Source organism: Equus caballus, chromosome 5, assembly GCF_041296265.1.
Source record: "Equus caballus isolate H_3958 breed thoroughbred chromosome 5, TB-T2T, whole genome shotgun sequence".
In the NCBI taxonomy this organism is placed as follows: Eukaryota; Metazoa; Chordata; class Mammalia; order Perissodactyla; family Equidae; genus Equus; species Equus caballus.
In genome coordinates, this window is record NC_091688.1 from 46216514 (window position 1) to 46241195 (window position 24682).

At 38.7% G+C, this 24682-nt stretch overlaps 1 protein-coding gene and 1 non-coding gene across 2 annotated transcripts in view; one reads left to right on the forward strand and one right to left on the reverse strand.

The window, feature by feature from the left end:
• LOC111773647 (putative high affinity immunoglobulin gamma Fc receptor IB) overlaps window positions 1-24682 on the forward strand; it is a 35839-nt gene that overhangs the window by 1164 nt on the left and 9993 nt on the right. The gene's annotated exons all lie outside the window — the stretch shown is intronic.
• Window positions 5144-5214, reverse strand: TRNAG-CCC (transfer RNA glycine (anticodon CCC)). Its single transcript has one exon. It is a non-coding gene; the product is annotated as a tRNA-Gly (tRNA).

Consider the following 24682-nt stretch of genomic DNA (forward strand, 5'->3'; position numbering starts at 1 on the left):
AGGTACAACGAAGTGTGAATTAAAAACTCCCGTATATACCGCCCACCAACGTGTAACTTTTAGACATAATCTTAAACTTTATTTACAATCAGCCTATCTCTTCAAAGTCAATTTATCCGTAGACTTTGTCTACAAGAGACAAATAAACTGCAAGAACTGCCCAGTATTTCAGCAAACTTGAATTCAAGACTCTTTCTCTGTTCTCTTCTGTATTGGTGTTTACTCTTTTCTTTCAGGTAAGATTAGTCGCAATAAAATGTAAGGCTGGGCCTTTTTGCTTGCAGTGGTCTGTCTCGTTCTAAATTTTGTGGATATGGAGCCCTTGCTCAGATAGTTTCATAGGAACGCTTGACCTTTAGGAATTTCGGAAACGCGGTACACAGGAGGCTCCCCAAATCCGTCTTTGGAAGTATTGGCAAAAATAAATAAGTACCAGAAATAAAGGTAATAGCTTCTGGAGACCTCAGACTAGTTGGAACCAGAGCAGATTTTTAACAACCAGAGAGGAGTTGTCTTCATCATTTAATTTTCATTTTGACAGTCACTTTATCTATTTGGATGTGGACATTAGTGGAGGGAAAATTCCTTATTAGATCATTAATTTTTCTGTATTTTTATTTCTCTAAAGGAAATTTAATGATAATTAAAAGTTAATAATATAATAAGAAATTATAATAACAATAATAATATTTAATAAGAAAATATCACATCTTACATTATTCACATTGATATAGTTGGTTTATGCTGTCATGTGTTTGCCCACTGTATAACATTATCTGATGAATTATCTTCAACTGTGTAGTAATACATACCATTTTATAAATATTTTACATATGTAAACATATAGTGCAACTATTTATAATTCAAAAAAGGGAAATATAATGGAAGTATGTTGGTGATCTCTTAGATACTGTAGCCCTGAAATTAATTGAATTTATGCCATGTTCTCACATACTTTAAAAGACTATGCTTTAATATTAAAATGGCATTCCCTGGCCAGTTGTGTTGCCCATTTCCTGGCTCTGCATGATACGCAGGAGGAGTGACAATGGGAAGAAAACGGCCTTTTGAAGGACTTACCTAACATCTGTCTCTCTTATCATTACTTGGAATGACATCAGAAGATCAAGAGGAAATACTCGTGTAGAGAAGGGAAATTCTCTGCTTTCCCTCATCCCTAACCCTTAATATCCAACGGATATTCTTCACAAACCAGGACAGACATTGAGCTTCTTTTCCTAATGGTTGAGCTTCCTTTTCCAGTGGTTGAGGACACCATCTATTAGAATATCATGCAAAAGGGTGTGGCTACTCCTTTCCCTTTTCTGCCTGAGCATCAAAACTGTCAACCTGGCTGGTGTCAAGGGGAGCTTCCAACCCTGCATCCCCACTCCATCTGCCTTCTTGCCCTCTCCTTTCCTAGGACTTGCATCATAAGATTCATTTAAGAAAATTTGTTTTGTGCTTAGAAGCAAAAGCCTCTAAGACCCTAACCTGAGCCTTATGCTCTGGTCCAGTTTACTGGAATTCTCTCTAGTGTTGTACAAGCCCTACCTATAACAAATTATGATTATATACACTTTTCTTTGTGTACATATCTCCCTCAGGAAGCTCCACATCCACCAAGGAACCTAGGTTATCGGCAGAATGAGATTTCAGAATTCTTTGCTCCTCTGGCCAAACACCACCAGTTAGTGCTCTAATCTACCATTTTTGAAGTTACACTCACCATATTTTAAATACTGTTTATTTTGAAGAGTTGAGTTTGGTGGCCATGCAGATTGTTACTTTACTGCTATTTCTGCATTTTTCAAATTTTAACCAACATGTAGCTTTCTCATCAAAAAGTATGGAGGTCAGAAGACAGTGGAACAACAATTTTTACTGTAAAACAAACTGGCCAAACTTTGGCAAGAGTTAAAAGCCTAGCATGCAGTAGTGGCTTCTGTACTAGAAATATAGAGTTCTTCACTTTCTGGGAAAAGCTGTTTGTTTTTTATTTTTTCCTTTCAGCTGCCAGAGAGATTGAGCATTTGCAGAGGGATTTATCCACATAGTTCCAAGAAACTTTATTTGGCAAGCAAGCTACTGAATTTGCTGTGGTTTATCAGTCACTCCTGCTAGCAGAGGTCTGATAACACTGCAGTCAGAGCTGTTGAGATGAAAATCTTTGACTTGCCACCCAACAGGATCTTACTTATACAGTGAAAGATGGGACATAGAAGGTACAGGCACTCACGCTAAATTTTGACCCATCCACTGGTAGCAAACGTCAGGGGAGTTTGTCCCATTAGCACTTTTTTACATGTGACAGTACTCTGAACAGAAGAATCCCCTCTACCACTTTAAGAGAATTCATGGTATAAGCATGTAACTCATTAATTTCAATTACACATTGTCACAACTGTACATTGAATTGGTTCAGAAGCCTCACTCATAACTCTGACGTTGTTTTCTCTTTACTGCAAGTTTTACGCAAACTCTGTCAGTTGAATTCACACTCTCTTTTACAGGAACACAGACCAAGGAGTTTAACACTTGCACTTGACGAGTTACAACAGCAGCCAGGGGACCATTTTATCTCCTTGACTGGGAGCTCAGGGTGTGCAGAGGTGGAACCAGCCTGTGAAGTCAATTGGAACAGTGGGAAGGCCTCTCATTACCTGGGCCAGGATGAGGGGAAGAGAGGGATCAGGGGGGCATGGAGGGAGCAGCCCCACAACAGTAAGCACAGCTCTTCAATTGCTTTCAGTTTTAAGAGGCCACCTACTCAGTTTCAACAAAGTTTTAGCAACAACTAAAACACCATTTACGTGGCTGTTTTCGATCCTTCCTTGTCACTACTCAGCCTCCAAATGTTCATTAACTTGTGGGACAGTTGGAGGACCCTTACTCCCCCCCACACACATAGCCACCACTTAGGCAAGAAGACCTTGGAGAGCCTTCTCGTACTCCCTAACGTAGCCCACACAGTCCCTTCTGTATTTTCTCCAAGAGGGTATTGTGACCTTACTGGCCCCACGTTGGACACCAAACCTGTCAAGCAGTCTAGCAGTCCCTAGGCAATAGTATAGTGGCAGCTGCTAGGTGCGCTTGTCACATTTCTGTAGACTTGACCAATAAGGAGACAATCTCAAATGAATTGAGGTGGTTTATTGCTTACACACACAGCATAAACAGGTGTAGCACATTGTCAGCTCCACACATCCATAATCCCACGGCCTGACACCACACTGGAGGGATCAGAAGACAAGAAGATACAAGTGGTGGCTTGCTCTGTTGTGAAGGAGCTAATTTCATATTGCAGCTAAGCAGTTTTATAGTTTGTAGTTGCACCCTGGGGGTGGGGGTGGAGGGAAGGTAGAAATTTCCCTGTCTCCCCGGAACCAGGGAGGCAGGTGACAAACTGCCTAGTGGCAGCCTGCTCTAAGACAGGGAACCTCCCACAAGACATCAGTGAGAAATAGCCTTCTGATAGCGCCTCACAAGATTGTCTATCTTTCCGTGTTCCAGAAGGGCATTCGGCCAAGACTTGGGTCAGACTACAGTTGAGCCTGGCCTATGTGGCCTACATGGAGAAGTATAATGTCATCAGAGTGTCATAGCGGAGCCATTCCCCTGTACCTTGACCCTTGAAAAGGAGCTTGGCTGGATATATCTTCAATTGGCACTTTCTTGATATAAATTTCTTGAAACTGCTCCTCCCTTGTTGCCTTGCTTTGTATGTTAATGCTCATCTAATTCTATTGCTTTTGTAACTTATTTGATAGTTTTGCCTGGAGAAACTGAGGATATTTTCTTTATCTGTAAAGTCCAATAATTTTACTATGATATTTTCTTGAAGTTGGTCATCTGGGGTCAATTCTCCCTGATAGCTGATGAGCCCTTTCAGTGTGCCTCATCCCTTAAGTAACCTATTGTTTTCCTTTTTATAAATCAAGTCTTCTAGATTGTTCTCTCTAAAGCCTGATTCCTGTTTAGAGAAAAATCTTAAAAAACAAGAAATTAGGCATTACATTACAATTTTTATTCAACAAATACAGAGATTCCCAAATAAGTTAAAACAAAATAGTAAAACAACCCTGATGATTTCAACACAGTATTGCGAGCAAAGAACTTAAAAAGAAATCACTATCAGTTTATAAACAAAGTGTAGAAAGACATAATATGTCAGAATAAGGAAACCTTTGAACATGAATAAATTTATTATGAAAAGGAGACATATAGCTAGTTTGAATATAGGTTTAAAAAACAAATTTTAAGCTATTATTAGATGAAAAAATTTTGGAAGAAAATTAATGACCCATTGTCTCTAACCCGTTAACACCCGTTACTCTAAACTTGGCATCTTTCTGAGAAGCTTCCTAATGTGTCATGCGATGTAAAGAAAACCGGATAAACCGTCCCTAGATTCTGTCGCTCATTTCCTCTTTTGAAAAGTGTAATTTTCAGGCTCACACCTCTTGACCCACATTGCCTGGTACACGGAATCCCCGGAACATCGATGGGCCCACTGTGGGGACAGGCGGAGGCGCGGTGGCTGACGATGTTAATAAACTCGGTTCACGGCGTCTGGTGTACAGACGCCAGGGGCCTCCAGCCACCTCTGTGCGAGGCCCCCTCTCCGCAGCTCCCGTCCTGTCCACACGGGTTCCTCCCCACACGCCTCCCCCGCCACTGGGGTGACTGCCGGGCCCCGCGACTGTTCTCCTTCCAGGATCTTCATCTGTTGATCCTCGCTCCATAGTGATACGTGGCCCGGCGATCAAGCCACGGTCCAGCCTGCGAATCAGTGACCTGATGGCTCTTTGGGTTCCTAAGATCTTCCAGGAGAAAGGCTGAAAGTTAACAGTGGTCTTAAGTCCAAATATTCTAAATCACGGAGCCACCAGAAACACTGCCACTTTCAAAGACAGACTCGTGAAGTGGTTGCTGAGTCCAAGCACTGCCTGGTCTCTGATTATGACATTGGTTTCTGAAAGTCTTAGGTTCCAGCTACAGCCCCACCACTTTGGTTGGCATTGCCCACAGTTTACAGCCGCAGCAACCAAAATCCCTAAACGACCGCACTTTGCTTGTGCAGTATATTTTGCGCAGTAGAAATACAAAAAGCACCAAAGGAATGGACGCGAGCAAACCAGCGTGCATTGGCCGGGAATCGAACCCGGGTCTCCCGCGTGGGAGGCGAGAATTCTACCATTGAACCACCAATGCTTGCCTTTGTCTGTGTGCAGGAGGAGTCATTAGAGTACTCAGCAAGCCTTAGCAACACTTCCAAAACAGATTCCAAAGACATCCAAACCAAAGGTTTTTACAGGAAAGTTATACTAACAAAACTATAAATATCAAAATATCTGATTTGCCTGGTCAAACTCTTAACTCTGAAAAAGACTTTCCAACTGCATAACAGACTTCGATAGAAAAACACCAGAAAATCATTTAGGTTCCTTGTTTCTGTTCCTAAATCTGCAATTTTCAGCCTCACATTGTTGTTTTAGTGGTTCTGAGAAGGTAACCTACCTGGTAGATTAGGTAAGTAAAGTTCTCATCCAAGGAGGAAGTAAGAATCAGAACCAGAATTAGTATTAAAAGAAAGAGGGGAGAAAAGAACAGAATCAAGATAGAGATAAGGAAGAAATAAATTTTGGTCTATGGAGTTAGTCCTTTGTAGCTTTTCTGGTAAAAGAGTAATGATCAGTCTTGTAGTCATTATAATAATTTTATATGTCTTCTTTTTAAGATGTGTAAAACATTGGAATGGATATATGATCTGAAAAGATCAATATTAAATTTCCAATCAGTGCTTAATAGTTTGGAATAATCCAATTTCCTAATTAATAGGCTTCAATTTATTAGCTGTATGAGGAGTAGACTATTTTAAAGAAATATTGATCATTGAAATAATAACATTGTGGTCTTTTGGTGAAGTTCAAATAGTGGAGAGAGTTCTTTCCTCAATTTTCTCTGGAGAAATTAGACTGAAGAGATGAACCTGGACAGCTGGCCCACATGCTCTGGGAGTCATTATGACTTTTTGAAAGACAGGAGCTGTGACATGCAGTCATGCTTCTCCTGCTGAGAAGTCAAGCTAGTTCCAGGCTGAGTCGTAAACTTGAGCTCTACAGGGAAAACGGCCATCACTTTGACTCTGAAGAGCTTTGGCTCTATCTGCCCCTCTACCCAACACCCAAGACACACGCCACATCTGGCCAACGGGCTTTCAATTACCACCTATATCAACCAGATCTGTATTGATTCCCACATCTCCTTCTAAACTATAAACCTGAACTTCCAATTCACAACTCTTAATTCACAAGTTAATGCCTCATACACATCTCAGAGTTACAAATGCTAAAACTCAATGCACCAGTGAGTTCCCTGTCAGCATCATACACCACTCTCCTACCTCAACACTCTAAGATCAGACCCAGACACAGCATCCCCAAAACACTGTCCTGTGTTTCAGTTGATCACTAAAATAGCACTCAAATCTGTTCCTACCCCCGGCTCGTACATTTACCCTCGCCACTGTCCATCCAAACCATATCTTGCTATTCCTTTTGGATAAATGCTCTCAGCCTCCCAGCACAGAAATTTATATCCAGTATAATTAATAAATAGTGCTTAAATTTGTTGGACTCTTTACAGACCCACTGCCACTTCATCACTACCTTCTTCCATCCATCACTTCTTACCTCCATTAATAAGCAGATCAAAAACTGGCCTCCCGACCGCCAAGTCTAGTATACTCCAATCCATTTGCCACACTGCACTCTGACTCTGGTGTAAATCTGGACACACCTGTAGCCTAAATGCACATCAACCAACACACTAGCTAAACAATGGCAATCCTCCCCCAATCCGCCCCCCCCCCCTTGGTCACTGGAGCCCTGGAAACCATGGGAGGTGCTGGGAAAAGAATTGCAGTGGATCAACCCCTGGAGCTAGTGTGTTCTGGACTTGTGTTGGCTTTGAAACATATGTACATATCAGAGAAGCACAAGTCTCTGGCAGGGGTTGGAAATTAGGAAGCAAGGACAAAAAGAAGTCACTGTGCTGGTGCACCTGGCCTTTGGACTTTTCAATTTCACCAAGTCAGGTCCCTAGCACATGGGATAAAGGCCACCAAAAGGCCTCTGTAGGAAGTTCCCTAGAGGAAACATTCTGAAACTTGATTTTATAAGAATTCTTAGTAGTCAAGCTTCAGAGATGTCCTAGAAGCACAGAGGTCTCCATACAGGGACAATTTTGGATTCCTCAGCTGAGAATTTATATCCTTTAGAAGGAGCTGGATCCCACCTGCAGTTCTCTTCCATCCTAGACCAAGCTCCAGAAACAGTAGGCTGCTTAGTATAGCTGGGATCTGTGTGGTCATTGAGTCCAGGTATGGACAGGTGGCTCCATTTCTGTCAGGAAGCCACTAGATGAAGTCCTAGGGCCTGCTCTGGGTTGTGGGAGAAGCAACTTCACGAAGTATTGGATGTGTTATGAGCTATGAAGAATACCTTAAACTAAGAATATGGTGCTTCAGTTTCAAGCATCTTTTCTCCCACCTGAGCAACCAAAGTTTGATTGCAGGCCAATATATATAGCTGTTTTTCTTCTTTTTTCTCCATCACAGTAACTTCATTTGCTACCTCTACTTGAGTCTTTATTGCAAAGGCAAGTCTGCTCCATGCAATGATTCAACGGTTGAGGACAAAGATGCAGTCATTTGAGGAAAGACAGGAAAAAGATAAAATGGGGCAATGTTTTGGAAACAAAAATTATTAAAGAATGTTTCTACACAGTGACTTGGCAGCCTTGGGACTGGGACAGGCCTATTACCATGAAGGATTGGTGCTTGGCATGAGGTGCACAACCACTCCTCTGGGTGCAGCTTCCAAGGCAGGTAGTAAGTTCTGGTGTGTTGCTGGGACATGTAACATTTGGAACTAATTCTTGCCACACTCATGTGCATAACCTCTGATACCATGACATTACCTACCAGCAAATCAGAGTCCTAGAATATGAAGAATAAGTTTATATTCTGCCACTTCATCACTACCTTCTTCCATCTATTTATATTCTATATAGAAATTCCCTGGTGAATCCTAGGTGTGTGTTTCTCTCTTTGGAAATTAGTTTAGGAAAAAGGTCAGAAGATTTCCCTCCCTTGTCATGCCTATATTCTTCTGATTTTCTAATGTCAAGATGCATGTAAATGTACCCCTAGGAGGAGATTTGAGGAGCATAGAGAAAGTCTCGCCCTCTCCCTTAGGTTGCCATTCCATGAAATTTTCTTGAACTTCCTGTATATTACATTGGTTCAGAAAGATGAGGAATCTGGCCAATAAAGAAATTTCTCTCTTCAGGTCACTGCACAGGTCATTACAACATCACAAATGGTCAAAATCATACATTAAGTTAACTCTAGGAACCTAGTATTCGAGAAGTCAACTGTTCATTTTGAATACTAGTTATTTACCTCTTCTAACAGCCTACGAGACAAGTAACTTTACAATTAGAGGGGTATTTAGAACTTCTGGCTTAGGTGGGCATAGCAATTGCAGAATAAAAGCTGTTCAGGATGAGAGAGAAACGTGTGGGAGAAGTGCTAGGAAGTGCTAATGCCAATCAGCTGTAATTGTCCACCGCTCACTTAACAGCTGAACTCCCTAACTGACCGACCGCATGGCCGCTCTTCACAAATGAGACTACAGCAAGGGCATATGTGGACAGCCCACATGCCAAAGCAGAGAGCATGTCCACCTTCTCTCTACTCTCTCCAAATCTGCCAGCTCCAGAAGGCTGAGAGTGTAAGACCTCTGCTTCTCTGGTACAAGCACAGGAAACACAGTAATTTAGGCCATTCTCATGCAAGAAGGACAGGGAAATGGTCATCACCAGTCTTGGTGTTCTGAAGAGAGAAAATTAAGGGCAGGGGGTGGGACACAATGTCTGAGGTTTGGTGGGGTGGTGGAAGACTGTTCTGGTTCGAATATCTCCTTCTGTTGCTCAGTGATAAGGGAAGCTTAGCTCGCGTCAGAGGAGCCACAGAAATGAGCTCTCCACACACTGTGGGAGGCAGAGACAAAAGAGCAGCAGAAAGCTGGGCAGAGCGGGCAGGGAGTGTGGCACCAACATTCACCCATCCCCATGCCAAAGGCACTGTCATCCTGGGTTCTTTCCTACAGTCTCCCCTGACGCCAGGCAGTTAATAACCTAGGATTCACCTAGGGAAGAAGTTGGCTGACCTCAGGGCAGGCTGTGGTGTGGGAATCATCCTAAATTATAACATGACAATAATTACTTATACACAAGTTTGAAAGATAAGATATCTTTAAACATTTATTAGTTTATTATTCCTTTATATTTGGAGAGTGAAGAAGAAAATATCAAAGCTCTTTGTCTAATAAAATGGCTCATGGAGATTAATTTATATGTCACTACCCATGATAACCATTTAGCAAAAAAGGCATTTAGAAATGAATGGTTATATTTCACAAGAGAAATATTCTGAAGTCATGTTTTTTGCCGTAAAGTCTATTCATGTAGCTGACTTTTGGATAATGTTTTCAATAAAGCTCCTTTTGTCTCCTTTTGTTTTCAACCTTTTTCGTCGCTTTATGGTTTTGATATGTCTCTTGAATACAGCATGTAGTTAATTTTTAAATCTAGTCTAGCAATATTTATTTTTTACTGAATAATTTGGTCTACTTACACTTAATTGCCAATATAATTAATTTTTAATCTATCATCTTTATTTTTTTCTATTTGTCCTGCTTGTTCTATGTTTCTATTTCTCTCATTTTTGCTTGGTTTTTTTGGATTGGTTATCTTTTAAACTATTATAACATTATACTTTTTATTGTTTTATATACTTTGCTTCAAATTTTTCTTGCATATTTTTAATAGTATTTCACTTTGCTTCTATTCTTTTAGTGGTTAATTTTAAAATTACATCTTAATCTTTAATTTATCAAGCATAGTAGTAATTATTACTCTTACCCTCATCCTGGACAGTATAAAAAACTTGGAATACTTTTGTTCCATTTAGTCTCACTCTGTGTATATGCTGTTTTCATTTATTATAGTTCAAACCGTTTTTAAACCCCAGAAGACTATTTATATATTTTTATATTGTCAATGTTAATTTAGATTTATCCATGTATTTACTACTCTCTTTCTCTTTTTTTCTTTCTTTGTCTGGCTTTCCATGTGGAATCATTTTCCCTCTGCCTGGGAAGCATTGTTTAGAAATGCCTTTTGAGTTGGTCTGCTGGTGAAGAACTGTTTCAGTTTTTTTTTTTAATGAAAGTATCTTTACCTTTCCTTAATTAATAAAGGCTATTTTTATTAAATCTAGAAGTATAGAAGTCTGCTATACTTCTTTGAGTGCGATGCTTTTTGAATGTAAACTCTCTTTTTTCTCTGGATGCTTTTTGCAATTTTTGTCTTTGTTTTTGATTTTCTGCAGTTTTTCTATGATGTCTCTAGCACTGATGTTCATTTATTTACCTTGTATGGGATTGCTTGGCCCTCTTGAATTGTTGATTTGTGTCTTTCATGTTGTCCGGAAAATTGTCAAACATTACTTCTTCAAATATTGCCTTTACCCTGTTTCTTCTCTCTTCTACTTCTGAGTCTCTAAAAGTAAGGTAGAACTTCTCATTCTATTTGCTGTTTTTTAATTGTTTGTGTGTCTAACACTACATTTTTTCTCCTTGTTCTACATTTTGAATTTCTCTTCTTCCTCATCTTCCCCTATACTAATTCTTTCTTCAGCTGTGACTGCTCTCCTGTTAACTCTTCCACTGAGTTCTTAGTTATTTTTATTTCATTTTATAATTTTTTTCCACCAAGTAAAGAAAATGTTTCCAGGAAGAGGAAAGGATTAACTGTCCAATGTTATTTATAGATTAAATGAGGGTAAGAATTGAGCATTGGGTTTAGCAAAATTAGTCATTGGTGACCTTGACAAGGGTAGTTACAGGGGATGATGGAGATAAAGGCATGATCGTAATGGGTTCTAGAAGAGAGACTGAATAAGCAAATGGACAATGGCCAGACCACATATAAAAATAGAATTCTGATCTACAATCTGCAGCAACTAGCCTGGGAAACCAACCCAATAACTATGCTAACCAGCCTAGAAAGTCAACCTACTGCCTGTAAGTCAGAGTTGTAGAAAGTCTAAACCATTATCTCAAGCAAACAGGAAGCCAAACAATAACCTCTGTAATGATCAACCCAAAATGGCCAGGACTTGGTTAATAAGTAACAGTTTCCCTAATTTTTGTCCCTGCTTCCAACTTAGGATCAACTAGAGAAAGCAAAATATGCACACTCCTAACCTATATAATTATGTAGGACACCTTGCTTCTCGTTAGCTCTAATTCCCCATGCCGACAGCCTCCAATCACTGCACACCTAAAACCTTCCCTTTTTTCCATAAAGCTTTCCCACTCTTCTGCCTGCCTTTCAGTTTCTACTAAATCCAAGTGATAGCGCCTGGCTGCTTTGCTATAACAAGTTCTGAATAAATGGACTTTGCTCATTCTCATTTGAATGGGTTCATCATTTTAGAATTTTTGCTTGACTCATCTCTAAATCTGTTCTATCACTTTTTATAGTTCCCAGTTTGTGACAAAATATTTAAAAAAAAACCCGCAATGAGATAACAAAGCTTTCCCCTTCTGCATGATAATTTGACCTTTAATTAACCTTCCAGCTCTATTTTCCTGAAACCTTCTAAGGGTGAAATATCACTATATTAATAAGCAACATCGTATGATAAAAAATGATTCCTGATCGATAGGCTACAGCTGGACTTGGGAAAGTAATAGGTATCTGGCGAGAAGCCATACTTTGAGCTTCCCTGAATGCAGTGACTCTTGTAACTTGCATAAACCTTGCATGGACATTGGAAACTGTGCTATAAAGTTTTTGCAAGAGATATTGGCTCCTCAGAGACTTGTAGTTTCTAAGCCAGGGTGGCTGCAATCTGTCTTGTTCCCTCATACCTCACGCTTCAGCTGTCCTGGAGTGGAGAGTGAGGGGCAGAGAACCAAGAGAATATCTCTGGGGTGACAGTGCAGACTGCTACATAGACTACTGCAAGGACCACTCCCACAGCAGAACAATGCCTGCGGCTGCCCTCCTAACAGCTTTGGTTCTTATTCTGTATCTTTCTGAGTAGACTGGTGCCATGTGTGGCCTATGAGGGTCTTGCAATCCTGAATGTTTAGTTGAAGCTAAGAAAACTCCCTAGTGAGCAACATTCTTCCAAATTTTTTTTAAAATTTTTATTGAGATATAATTGACGTACAACATTATATTAGTTTCAGGTGTACGACATAATGATTTGATATTCGTATATGTTGCAAAATGATCACCACAATAGGTCTAGCTAACATCAGTCAACATACATAGTTACAGAAGTTTTTTCTCTTATGATGAGAACTTTTTTTCTTTTTTTTGGAAGATTAGCCCTGAGCTAACATCTGCTCCCAATTCTCCTGTTTTTGCTGAGGAAGACTGGCCCTGAGCTAACATCCGTGCCCATCGTCCTCTACTTTATATGGGGGACGCCTATCACAGCATGGCTTGCCAAGTGGTGCCATGTCTGCACCCGGGATCCGAACCTACAAACCCCAGGCGGCCAAAGCAGAATGTGTGCACTTAACCGCTGCGCCACCAGGCCAGCGCCTGATGAGAACTTTTAAGATTTACTGTCTTAGCAACTTCCAAATACACAATACAGTATTCAACTATGGTCGCCATGCTGTGCATTACATCCCCATTACTTATTTATTTCACAACTGGAAGTTTGTACCTTTTGACTCCTTTCACCCATTTTGCAACACCCCCCTAACCTCTGGCAACCACCAATCTGTTCTCTATAACTACAAGCTTGTTTTTCGGGTTGTTTTAGATTCCACATATAAGTGAGATCATATGGTATTTGTCTTTCTATGTCTGACTTGTTTTACTTAGCATGATGCCCTCAAGGTCTATCCATGTTGCCGCAAATGTCAAGATTTCATTCTTTTTTATGGCTGAATAATATTCCTCTGTGTGTGTGTGTGTGTGTGTGTGTGTGTGTGTGTATACAAGGTTGTTTCCATAGCTTGGCTATTGTAAATAATGCTGCAATGACATGAGGGTGTGTATATTTTTTGAAGTTAAGTGTTTTCAAAATTTTCATTTGTTTCATGAACAACGTAGACATGATTGTTTTACAATGTTTCTGATAACTCTGACATCTCTAATATTTTTAGGGTCAGTTTCTGTTGCCTGCTGTGTCTGATGGTTCTCATTCATGGAGTCTAGTTCTTTTGTGTTCATTATCTTTGAGTATATGCTACACGTTGTATTTGAAAAAATCAGTTTAGGAATAATCTGAGACCTACAACGAAGGCTTTCCTGCCAGGCGGCTGGGAGCACTCTCAGTCTATAATTGCCTTAAACCAAGTAAAAACTTAACTGTATTACACAGGGGATGTTTCATTCTAGTTCACCTTCATCCTAAGATTATAGCCGTTTGGGGTCCTGGCTTTGTGTAGGAATGCTCTTCTGGTAGATTTCCCAAACTGTGCAGAGCCTGGTCTTTTATTTCTTCCCCATTCGCCACAGGAGGCTGTCATACCTAATTTGCAGGATCAGGAAATGCTCTTAGCAAAAATGTAGTTTCTGCGCTTGCTTATGTCTCTGGGTTCCAGTTTTTCCTTTACTTTAGACTTAGTAATTCTTCATTGTCTAACCATCACCTTAATGCATTTAAGAATATGTTTTCTTATCCACCCTTTTTTTTTCTTATGCACCCTTGGTTTGTTTTCAGAAGGAATATTAACATAACTAACCTAGCCACTATTATCATCATCAACTTTTAAAATATACTAAATGCCTCAAAAAATAAAGTCATATTTTAATGCTATGGCTCTGACTTAAGCTAAGTTGCTGACACCACAAGATGGAGTATAAATCACAGTCCCACCACTGTAAAAACTGTCAGGCCACTACAAATACAAATTTTATTACAGAAAACTACTACAGAATTTTCTTTCCCCTTTTTTTCCTAACTAGGTCCAGCTACCAGTCTATTCTGGGCCATGAAATCAAAGGCTGCAGTCTCAAAATCTAACACTTTTTCCTTTTGACCCCTAAATGGCAATCCTATACATGCTCAGACTTTCCTTTGGAAAAGATAACAGTCACGTTACTTAAAATTCAACATTTATTATTTTATTGTGTAGTTAGAAGAGTCTAGTAGACAGACGTATATATGAATATTGGCCAGAAATTGAGCTAACTTTTGACAAGTGGGAATCAAGAATACTACCACAGAACCATCAATGCCAAAAATGTCTATCAGCCTCAGCTTTACCTATTTGAACAAGATGGCATAGCCTAGTTTTACCCCAACGGAGAGCATACTGTTTGGCATTTTCCAGTGTCCTTGACATTTTCAACTACCCACCAGAGGACAGGTCACATGGAACTAAGGAACAAAGGGCTCCAGGTTCCATCAAGTGCCTTCAAGTGACAGGAGTAGAGATTTAAACAAACAGAAGCTGGGTCAGCACAGGAAGGTGGCTCTGCTGTCGCAGTCCTCTACAGCACAAAAGTACAGGGTTTACTTAGGATTTTAAGAAAGTGATAGAGAAATTCTCCACCAGTCTTTATCCTAGAGATGTTTTTGGTGGTTGCGACCCTACTGGGCAATAACCCTGCGATCCTTTCTAGCTGTGAGGATATCCTAGACTGGAAGGAGCCCAGAAACCTAATTTCTGGCACTCCTGGCCATCACAAAGCCCATACAACAGGTCTATGCATTGTCTAACGTTGAATCTGGAAACGGTCATTACCATTGTTTCCTATTTGAAGGGTCATCTCATTTCCTGCTTCAAAAGGAGATCCATAAATTACAGCTTAGGACCACATTCTCAATTTTTAGGTGGAAAATGGTCTCCAGAGACATCAGACACAATAAAATACTTCCTCAGATGACAGGGAAGTATACGATTGCGAGTCAGGAAAGGAGGAATGTTCTTTTAGGAGGTACAGAAATTGAAAGAGCAATTGAAATTATGCCAACCACCCTTCATGGCCTATATAGGCGGAAATTCTTGCCTTACTCAACCAGTCGATAAACAGATCCTCTAGCAAACGAGTTACCAAGGTGAAAAATAAACTTTAGTCTGGCTCAGTTCTCTTCTGACCCACATGCTCTTGAAATTTTGAAAACATTTCACTTTTTCTTTCTTTTTGTGTTTCAGTGCAGATAATTTCTTTTGATCTATCTCAAGTTAATTTTTCAGGTCAACATTTGTTGAATATTGACAATTTCATATGGTTCAATGTAATATATTAACCTAATGGGCAAAATTCAAATTTGCTTGTATGTTGCTAAATATAATTTTTTTAAAGGCTTTGCCAATTTGCTGCTTTTGACAGTGTATAAAAGTATGCATTTTCTTTCATTCTTTTCAACTTGATATTATGTATAATTTTTACAAACCTGAGGAAGAGGTTATGGGAACTCCTGACTAATAGCTGGTTATTCAGAAACACAGGGGACAACCAACTGGACTTGCAACTGGCATCTGAAGTGGGGGCAGTTTTGTGGGACAGAGCCCTTAATCTGTGGGGTCTGTGCTAGCTCTGGGCAGTTAGTACCAGAATTGCTTAATGTCAGGGGAAAACTCCCCACACATTTGATGTCAGAAGTGTTATGAGTAGAGAAAATAAGTTTTTTCTTTTAAGGTATATAAAAGAGAAACCACCTTTAAACTCACTTAGCTTGGGGAAGTGAGAGTAGTGAGAGTACCACACATCTGATATGGGAAATGGCTTTTCCCCCTGTGAATCTTCTGAACTGAACCAATTGCCATTTATTTGAGGTAGGATCACAATATTCCTAATCAAAGGAGGCAGAATAGTGATATGATCCCAGGAAGTCCTTGCACTCCCCTCTATTACTCTAATCTTGTCTGTTTTGTTTGGTGTCATAGACCATAATTTTTGAGACTATAGAGACAGGACTGAAGACCAGGCCATGGTAGGGACAGCAATGTTTCTAAGGGCAAGACAACCAAGACTTGGATCTAGAAGGGAGTAGTGGAATGGCAAAGGATATGGTTGTGACTTGGGAACCCCCTCAATCCTCCCTGGGTTAGTATTTGTCATCCTCTTATTTATGCTGCATAAACATAGCTATCTTCCTTCCTTCCAAGAGAAAACTTTGACACAAACCATGCATTACAGTTATATTATGACGTCTTCATGGAGTCAAGTAAGAAGAAGGCAGGCCAGAGGATCCAGTCTGGAATTCTAACTGTGTCTTGAACAGGGTCTTTATTGAGTTCTACCCTAATATCTTAAATTATAGTTGTAAAGAGAAATGTCTCCCTTTGTCTATTTTGACCACGAGAAGACTGTGCTTACCCTCTGAAAAGTCAGAAGATAAGACAACATCTACTACCCTTACCAAGTGCTAATAGGCCACCTTGAAGATGTAAATGCTTTATTTCTTGACTCTCACCACACCTCTACTGAAAAGGACTAATTTTCCCCAGAAAGGACCTGGTTTTGACCAAATCCTGGCCCCCTCCCCTTCCACATGATAAAGCTGCTAATTATCTGAGAAAAGATTCCTAAATTACAGTGTACTGGGAAGCATACTCAGGGTCAATTAGCCATAATTCTGTTTCTGTTAAATCTCATAATTATTATATCACTGCTGCACAAAATCAGACTTGGAGCTAGTTTGTGTCTCATTGCACCATTTATTAACTTTTTGACTATGAGCAAGTTACTGGACCTCTGTTAGCTTTGTCATGCACAATACTGAGATAATAGTAAGATCAACCAAGTAAAACGTTGGAATGTTCCCAGCCTTGTTTAGATGGATGAATCTACTCAAATTTATGTTACTTTGCCTTTCCAATAAGTTTTGTTTTCATTCCCTGCTAAGAATCAGTCTAGAGGCTATTAGAAGAAGAGAAACTAAGTTGTTGTGGCAAGAACAAGCTAGACGATGAGTGAAAGTCAACCTTACCTATAGACTAGATAAAACCCTAAGAAACAAAGTCATTGTGCAGACATTTTCAAGGATTAAGACCACTGTATGTGCTTCTTCTGATCCCCAAAAGTATAAGATTTTCATTCAAATAACTTTTTTCCATGACAAAATATTGCTGAGTCCATCAATTCTCATCTACCCACACCTAGTAGTTCTGTGAGCTGAGAGCTTTTCAAAGTTCAGAAAAACTGGTCTAAATTCCACAAACCTTGATCACAGAGTGTGGGTTACTTATTGTCTGGACTGTGTGCTGGAGGAAGTGTAGGCAGGAGGACTAGCTGAGTCAGCTAGAAGCTTCTAGCTGAAATAGTATTGCATTGTAAAATGCGCTTCAAACTGTCCATTTGACTTCTGGTGACATTTCCTTACCACTATTCCAATCTGCCTCCTCTCAGAGTTTATTACAAGGGAAATATCACCACCATTATTCATCATTAATGCTTCAGAATATTGAGGGACAGAACTGTATTACCAATAGTAAAGTTCTTAGAAATTCTGGGTTATGTAGTCACAAAGGAGGTCATTTCTTTTGCATATATGTCCAATGTTGAAAGGATTGAGAGTACGCAGATAGTCAGCATCTTCATAGATAGGTATGCCATAAGTTGAGTAGTTTGAGGGGAAGGGTGATAGACTAGAACTTTTTCAGAAAACGTTCTGTACATTAGGATTCCATGGCTATGAACTTTTGGTAATATTCTGTTGCCACCGCCTAGAGCATGAAATTGGTGAAAGGATTCTCCTCTAGTGATTTCATTCTGGGGATTATCTTTACAATTTCTTATACAAAACGTGCAAGATATACTTTTAGGAGAATCACCAAAGAATAGAAATAGTATATAAAAATTCCAAACCATAAGAAGAGGGAAATGGAAAAAGAAAAATAGCAAATAAAGGAAAAACCATTTAAAAGTCAAGGAAATTTGAAATACTTCTCAATAACCAATAATTGAAACACCATGAGTCCAAATTAATGGAATGTGGCTAAAAGGGTAATTAGAATAAAAAAGAAACTCTTATATTCTTATATTAGAAGTGAAGAAATGTTAAATTAACCTAAGCATGAGACTTAAAGTTAGAAAAAGGACAGAACAAATCCAACAAAAAGAAGAGAAGGAAGATAAAAGAAATAAGAGCAGAAATAATTGAAATAGAAAAACAAAGATAGAATAAATAGAATCTACAAAGTCTAAAGTTAGTTCTTTGAAAAGACCAACAACATCAAGAAACTTCTGGTGAAATTGTGATGGATATAAAGCAGAAATTTTAAGTACAAAACATTGACAAGTCAAATCCATCAATATCTAAAACTGCATGATAAACCATGATGAAATCAGATTTACTCAGGAATTTAAGAGTTTTTTAACAGCAGAAAAATCTATAAACATAATTAGACACATTAACAAATTTAAGGAGGAATATTATATTATCATCTCAATTCACAGAGAAAAAGCACTTGATAAAAGTTAACAACATTTTATGATTTAGCAAACTAAGAAATAAAGCATGATTTTCCTGAAAAAATATACCTACCAAAATCCTACAGAAAATACTCATATATGGATTGGAAAGAAATAAAGAAAGCTCTATAACACTTGCAGATAATATAAATTTCTATGAAAAAACACAAAAGAATCTGAAAATAAATAATCTGAAAAAAATTTTAAAGACTTTAGTAAAGTATCTGAATATGAAGGCATCACTCCATAAATCAACTGAATTTCCATTATGCCATAAACAAACATTTAGAAAGTGTAAATTTTAAACTACCATTTAAATTAGCAAAAATATACACACTCACTCACACACATACACACACCCCCCCTAAGAAGAAATCCCACAAGATCTGTGCAAAATCTATATGGAGAAAACTGTGCAACTTATGGAAAATTATTGAGGAACACCAAAGACTTGGGTAGATATACCAAATCCGTGGTTTGGAAGACTAAAGTCATAAAGATACAAATCCTCCCCAAATTAATATACATATTCAATGTAATTCTGATCTAAATACAAAAAATATTAAGAAATCTGACAAGCTGATTCAATATGTCCATGAATGAGCAACAATACAAGAATAACTATGACACCACTGAAGATGGATAAGTTAAGGAGACGTGCACTACCATATGTCACAATGTATTAGAAAGCCATATTATTAAGACAGTATGGTATTGGCGCAGGGATAGGAAAATTGCAAATGAAACAGCATAAACTCTAGGAAGAGAACCACATATATATGAAAACTTATTTTGTGATAGAATTGTCAGTTCACTTCAGAGAGGGAATGATTTACGTTTTTAAATGGTGCTGGGACAATTGGTTATACATGTGGAAAAAAAGAAATTGGATACCTGCCTCACACCACATACAGACATAATTTACAGATAGATTTAAGACTTAAATGTAAAAGGTAAACTTTTAGAAGAAAATACTTTGGAATAGGTAAGGACTTCAAAAACAAGACAATACTAACCATAAAATGAAATATCGATAAATTTACATTAAAATTAAGAGTTTTTGTATATGAAAACACAACATAAAGTGAAAAGACAAGTCACAGATCACAAAAAAATAACTGCAACACATACAACCCCCAAGCCAGATTGAATCTTAAAGCTTCTACAAATCATTAAGAAAAAGATAAAAATGCACAAAATGAGTAAAATAAAAGCCACGAACAGAGATTTCACTGAGGAAACTACACAAATGGTGAATAAACATATGAAAAAGTGTTCAATGTCATTAGTAATCAGGGCAATGCAAATGAATACTACAACAGAGTGCTAGTTTATAACCATAAAGTTGGGAAGAGAGACTAAGAAGTCTTACTACAATATCAAATATTAGCAAGGACATTAGCAAAATAGAAATCCTTATATCCTGCTGATGGCAGTTTAAACTAGTATAGCCACTGAGAAACTAACTTAGCATCATCTTATAAAATAAAAAATTCATATACATATAATATCTTTGTTTTTGAGAGATACTTTCACTGGGCATAGAATTCTAGGTTGAGAGATTGCTTTCCTTCAGTTCTTTAAAGATATTGCTACATTATCTTCTCACTTGCATTGTTTCCAACAAAACATCAGATGTCATCCTTATCTTCATTCCTCTGCCTCTGTGTAACATATCTTTTTTCTCTGGCTGCTTTTGAGATTTTTTTTTTCTTTTACTGTTAATTTTGAGTAATTTGATTATTATGACCTTATGTTGTTTTATTCATGGCTTGTGTGTGTGTGCATGCTTGGGGTTTGTTGAGATTCTTGGATCTATGAATTTATAGTTTTCATCAAGTTTGGAAAATTTTGGGCCATTATTTCTTCAAATATATTTTCTGTCCACCCCCGCTTTTCAGGGACTCCAATTACACATATATTGTTACTGAAAGTTTTGTCTTCGATCCTGATGCCAAGCCAAATAACAACAACAGAGTCTTGGGTGAAATAGGAAAGGCTTTACTTTGCCAGGCAGTAGGAGAAAAGCAAGGGCCAGTGCCCCAAAACTGCTTGCTCCCTGTTAAGAAAGGAGTAGGAGTTTATTTGGGTTTTAGGTAGGGGACGGGAGACTGGGGCCGTGGACTTCTTGGTCAGCATTTGCCCATAAGCCTGTGTCTGGGGCTGCTTCCAGAGGAGGAAACAAAATATTTCTCAGATGAGTGTCCTTGACTGTTTATCTCCATGGTAGAAGGTAGACTGTTATGTCAGGAAGCCGAGGAGTTGGTCCTGGGAAGCTTTGGTTTCTTGATATTCTCCGGACCTTAGTTTCTCTGTAAAAGAACTTCAATGTCCTGCAATTAGCCACAACTTTAGTGGGAGCCCAGTGTGAGGTCATCTGGACTTTAACAATTTGTATCTTCTATTTGGCTCTATAGCTCAGGGAGTCAGAGGTTAAAGAAACAATTATTTACACATGAGTGTAACTAAAGAACCAGGGAATTGGGAATGTGTGCCTTTAGTTTCAACCCATATATGCTGGGTTCACTGTAGGGGAAACAATATCAGGGCTGATATTAACTAAAAGCTGGTAACAATATTAAGCCATTACCACACCTCACTGATCCTCTTTATCTTCTTTTTCATTCTGTGTTTCATTTTGGATAGGTACTATTGCTATAATGTCTTCATATTCACTAATCTTTTCTTCTGCAATGTCTAATCTGCTCTTAATCCCATCCAATGTATCAGATTTCATCTCTAGAAGTTGGATTTTGGTCTTGTGATATCTTCCACCTCTCCACTTTACTGAGGTAAGACCCGTCTGAGTATTCTATCACATACCTCATGAATTATGATGTTTTCCTTTCCGGCTGTTGGGAACTGGTACTATTTCCAGCCCTGTGTGAGCACTGAGGGCTACTCCATCTAATCCTTTCAAGTTCTTTCCCAGGCCTGAGGTAGTTTTCTCCCACAAATAACTGGTCCCTATTCTGCTGAATGCTTGAGGGGAATCCCCTGTACCTGGAGACTTCTGTCTCTGTGCAGCTTTCTCCTTTGCAGTTTTTTGGCCTGTGAACTCTAGCCAGCTTGGTCTCTCCAGACTCTCAGCAACATCTTCTCAACTCAGAGATTCCACTGGGGTTTGCCTGAATCGCCCATCCCAGCACCACAGCCTGGAGACCCTCTCAATGCAGTGAGCTGGGGCAATCACAGGCTCATCTCTTTTCTTTCCCATCCCTCAGGGATGACTGTGCTTTGTCGCCTGATGGCCACTGTTTTGAAAAACGTTGTTTAATATATTTTGTTCATTTTTGTTTTTATTTCAGGTGAGACGATAAATCCAATCTTTGCTACTCTATCTTGGCCAGAAATCTTGTATGTTATTAATAATATTTTAGTTCTTAATTTGAGTGGTGGGTTCATTAGTATTCATTTGCTTATTGTGTGTCATAGCCAAATACACATATATATTACACATTCTGTCATTTGTATAAAATATTGCATAACATTTTTTAAGTTCTGAAAAGAAATAAAGATTTTTTTTCTCCCCCTGGGGTGGAACAAGGGCAAAAAAAAAAAAAAAAAGGAAGAGTTTGTGGCCAACCTCCTACTTCCCTACCTTCCTGAACCCTCTATCTGTTCTAGTCACCAACCCCCATCTTGACCAACTTCCTCCTGCTCTTGTCATGATGACTGTGAAGGTGTTTTCCTGACACATCAAGGTGGTCGAGGGAAGATGGTGCTAGCTTGGGGAACATGGACGATCAGGAGCTTTCACATGCTATGATCCAACAAACCATTGTGGCCTCCCCTGTTTATAGTACTAGATGAAGGCCTTTCAGGATAGTGCTGACTTACACATCAGACTGCCAAATATTGAGGGAGGAGTTCATGTGAAGAGTTTCTCTGTTTCAGATGATACCTATTTTTAGAATATAAGCTACTCAAATGTTTTAACACTTTCCCCCTCCCCCTCTGGCCTTTTCAGTTTGGCCAGAACCCCTTGCTGCTGTTGATACCGACCCTGATATCAGTTTCCCCACATTAAACCCAGCATATATGGGGTTAAAACCAAAACACTCATTCCCTGCTTACTCTCTGGCTTCCTGGCTCCAGAATCCACTATCCTCCATGGAGACAGGCACCATCAAGGACAAGCACCTGGATCATCTCCACCCCACAAAGAGATACAGGCTGGTGGGAAAGCTGCTGACCAGCAAGGGCATATGCTCCCCCTCCCCTATCTAAAACCCCTATCTAAAACTCCTTTTAGCTTTTTGGGGAGTTTGGGATTTCAGCGTTAGCTGCCCTCTCTCCTTACTCAGCGCTGTGCAAAAATAAAATTCCTGCTTTCTTTCACCACTACCGGTGTCAGAGATTGGCTTGCTGTTCCATAACACTGTGATGCAGGAACAAAATCAAAATGCAGTGATTTGCTATCTTGAGGATGATGGAAAATGTATGCAAAAGCAGACAGACTGAGATTTATAATGGTTTGATTAGTAAAAAGCTTAGGAAGGAACCTCAAGGGCACACAGGACAATTAGACAATGGGCTTAACGAGTATATTCACGATGACAAAAAAAAAGTGGGATTAAGGGAAGAGGAAATGGACAAAGTCATTCCACATTGAAACAATCTATAAAAGACAAATTATAACACCACCAGAAATTAACTGTAAAGACTAGATGATATAAATATAAAGTCACAGATGAGGATTAAATTTTTTTTAAGTTGATGAAATCACCTTGAGGGATGCAGGAACCAGAGAAAGATTTGATAGATGAAGCAGTAAGAATAAGAATAAAAAATCAATTGAATTTCTAATGAAAGTAGAAATTGAACCAATGTGGAACTTTTTACAGTGAATGATAGTTGAAGAAAAACATCAGGTAAAGTTTACCTGAATCTCCTGAAAAACACTTCCAGCATTAGCAAATATATAAGGTAATATATTTCATCTGTTCAAGAGATGTTACAACAGCGTACAAAACGTGTTAAGTTAAATCGTGTTGTAGACAATTATACACAATTATTTACCTAAAATTTACTTGATATATTTCAATACTTCCTAAAATATATGGTTGTTAAGGGAAAATAAGATCACCAACTGCTTTTTACTCGTAAAGAGTGCAAAAATAAAATTAATTTTGGGTCATTTCTTTGTGAGATTTAAATTATCCTACCTTTTAAAAAGTATATCAAATAATTGTTCACAAATCATTTTTTATTGTAGAGAAGAGAACAATTTTAATTAAAACAGGCAACTAATACTTTGCATCTACCTTCGAGAAAAGTGTATTTGTGAAGTGATTTTAAAAGCATGAAGCCGATGAGTAAGATGGTATTATAAAATATCACCAATGTATGGAAATATAAATGTCACATATAGATGTAAATTCTCGTAACGGTTCTTGTGAGCATCATGATTTTCATTAGCCACTAAATACTGGAGACTATCCTGCCTTAGTTACAATGTTTGCTCCATTATCTCCTAGTTCTTTTTACTGGATTCAGACCTACATCAGGGGATGTTTGCTCAACATTTGGAAACTACAGATGCTTATTAGACAAAAAGCATTTCATCCTTCTAAGTCATGGATCTCTTTCATTCCTCTTCCACAAGACTACTCATTCCCCCATGTTTTCCTGGTCAATGAAACACATTCGCACATTTTTTAAAGAAGCAGCTATTTTACTACAAATCATAAATTGTAAGGGATGTGGTGGGTACTGTTATGCTCTATTGCTGAGAATGTAGAGGAGATCAAAGTGCCTGGTTTCGAATCCTGCTTCTACCTTTTACAACCTTGGACAAGATACCAAATTCCTCTTTGACTAGTTGCATCATTTGTAAAATGGAAATAACGATAGTGTCTACCCATAGTTTATTGTGAGGATTAAATGAGAAAATACATATCAAGCATACTTGCCTGGTGCATAATAAACACTGTACAAATATATGCGATGATGGTGGTAATGATCAGACAATCTGACAGCATCTATCCAAAGAAGAAATGTCCATTTCCTGTGACTGAGCAATACTGGTTCTAGGAATGTGTTCTACAGGAATAATAAGTCAAGTATTTAAAGATGGGTACAAGACTATTCATTGCTGCTCACAACAGTGAAACCTTAGAAACAGCCTGCATGTCTCTAAAGAAATGTTGGTGAA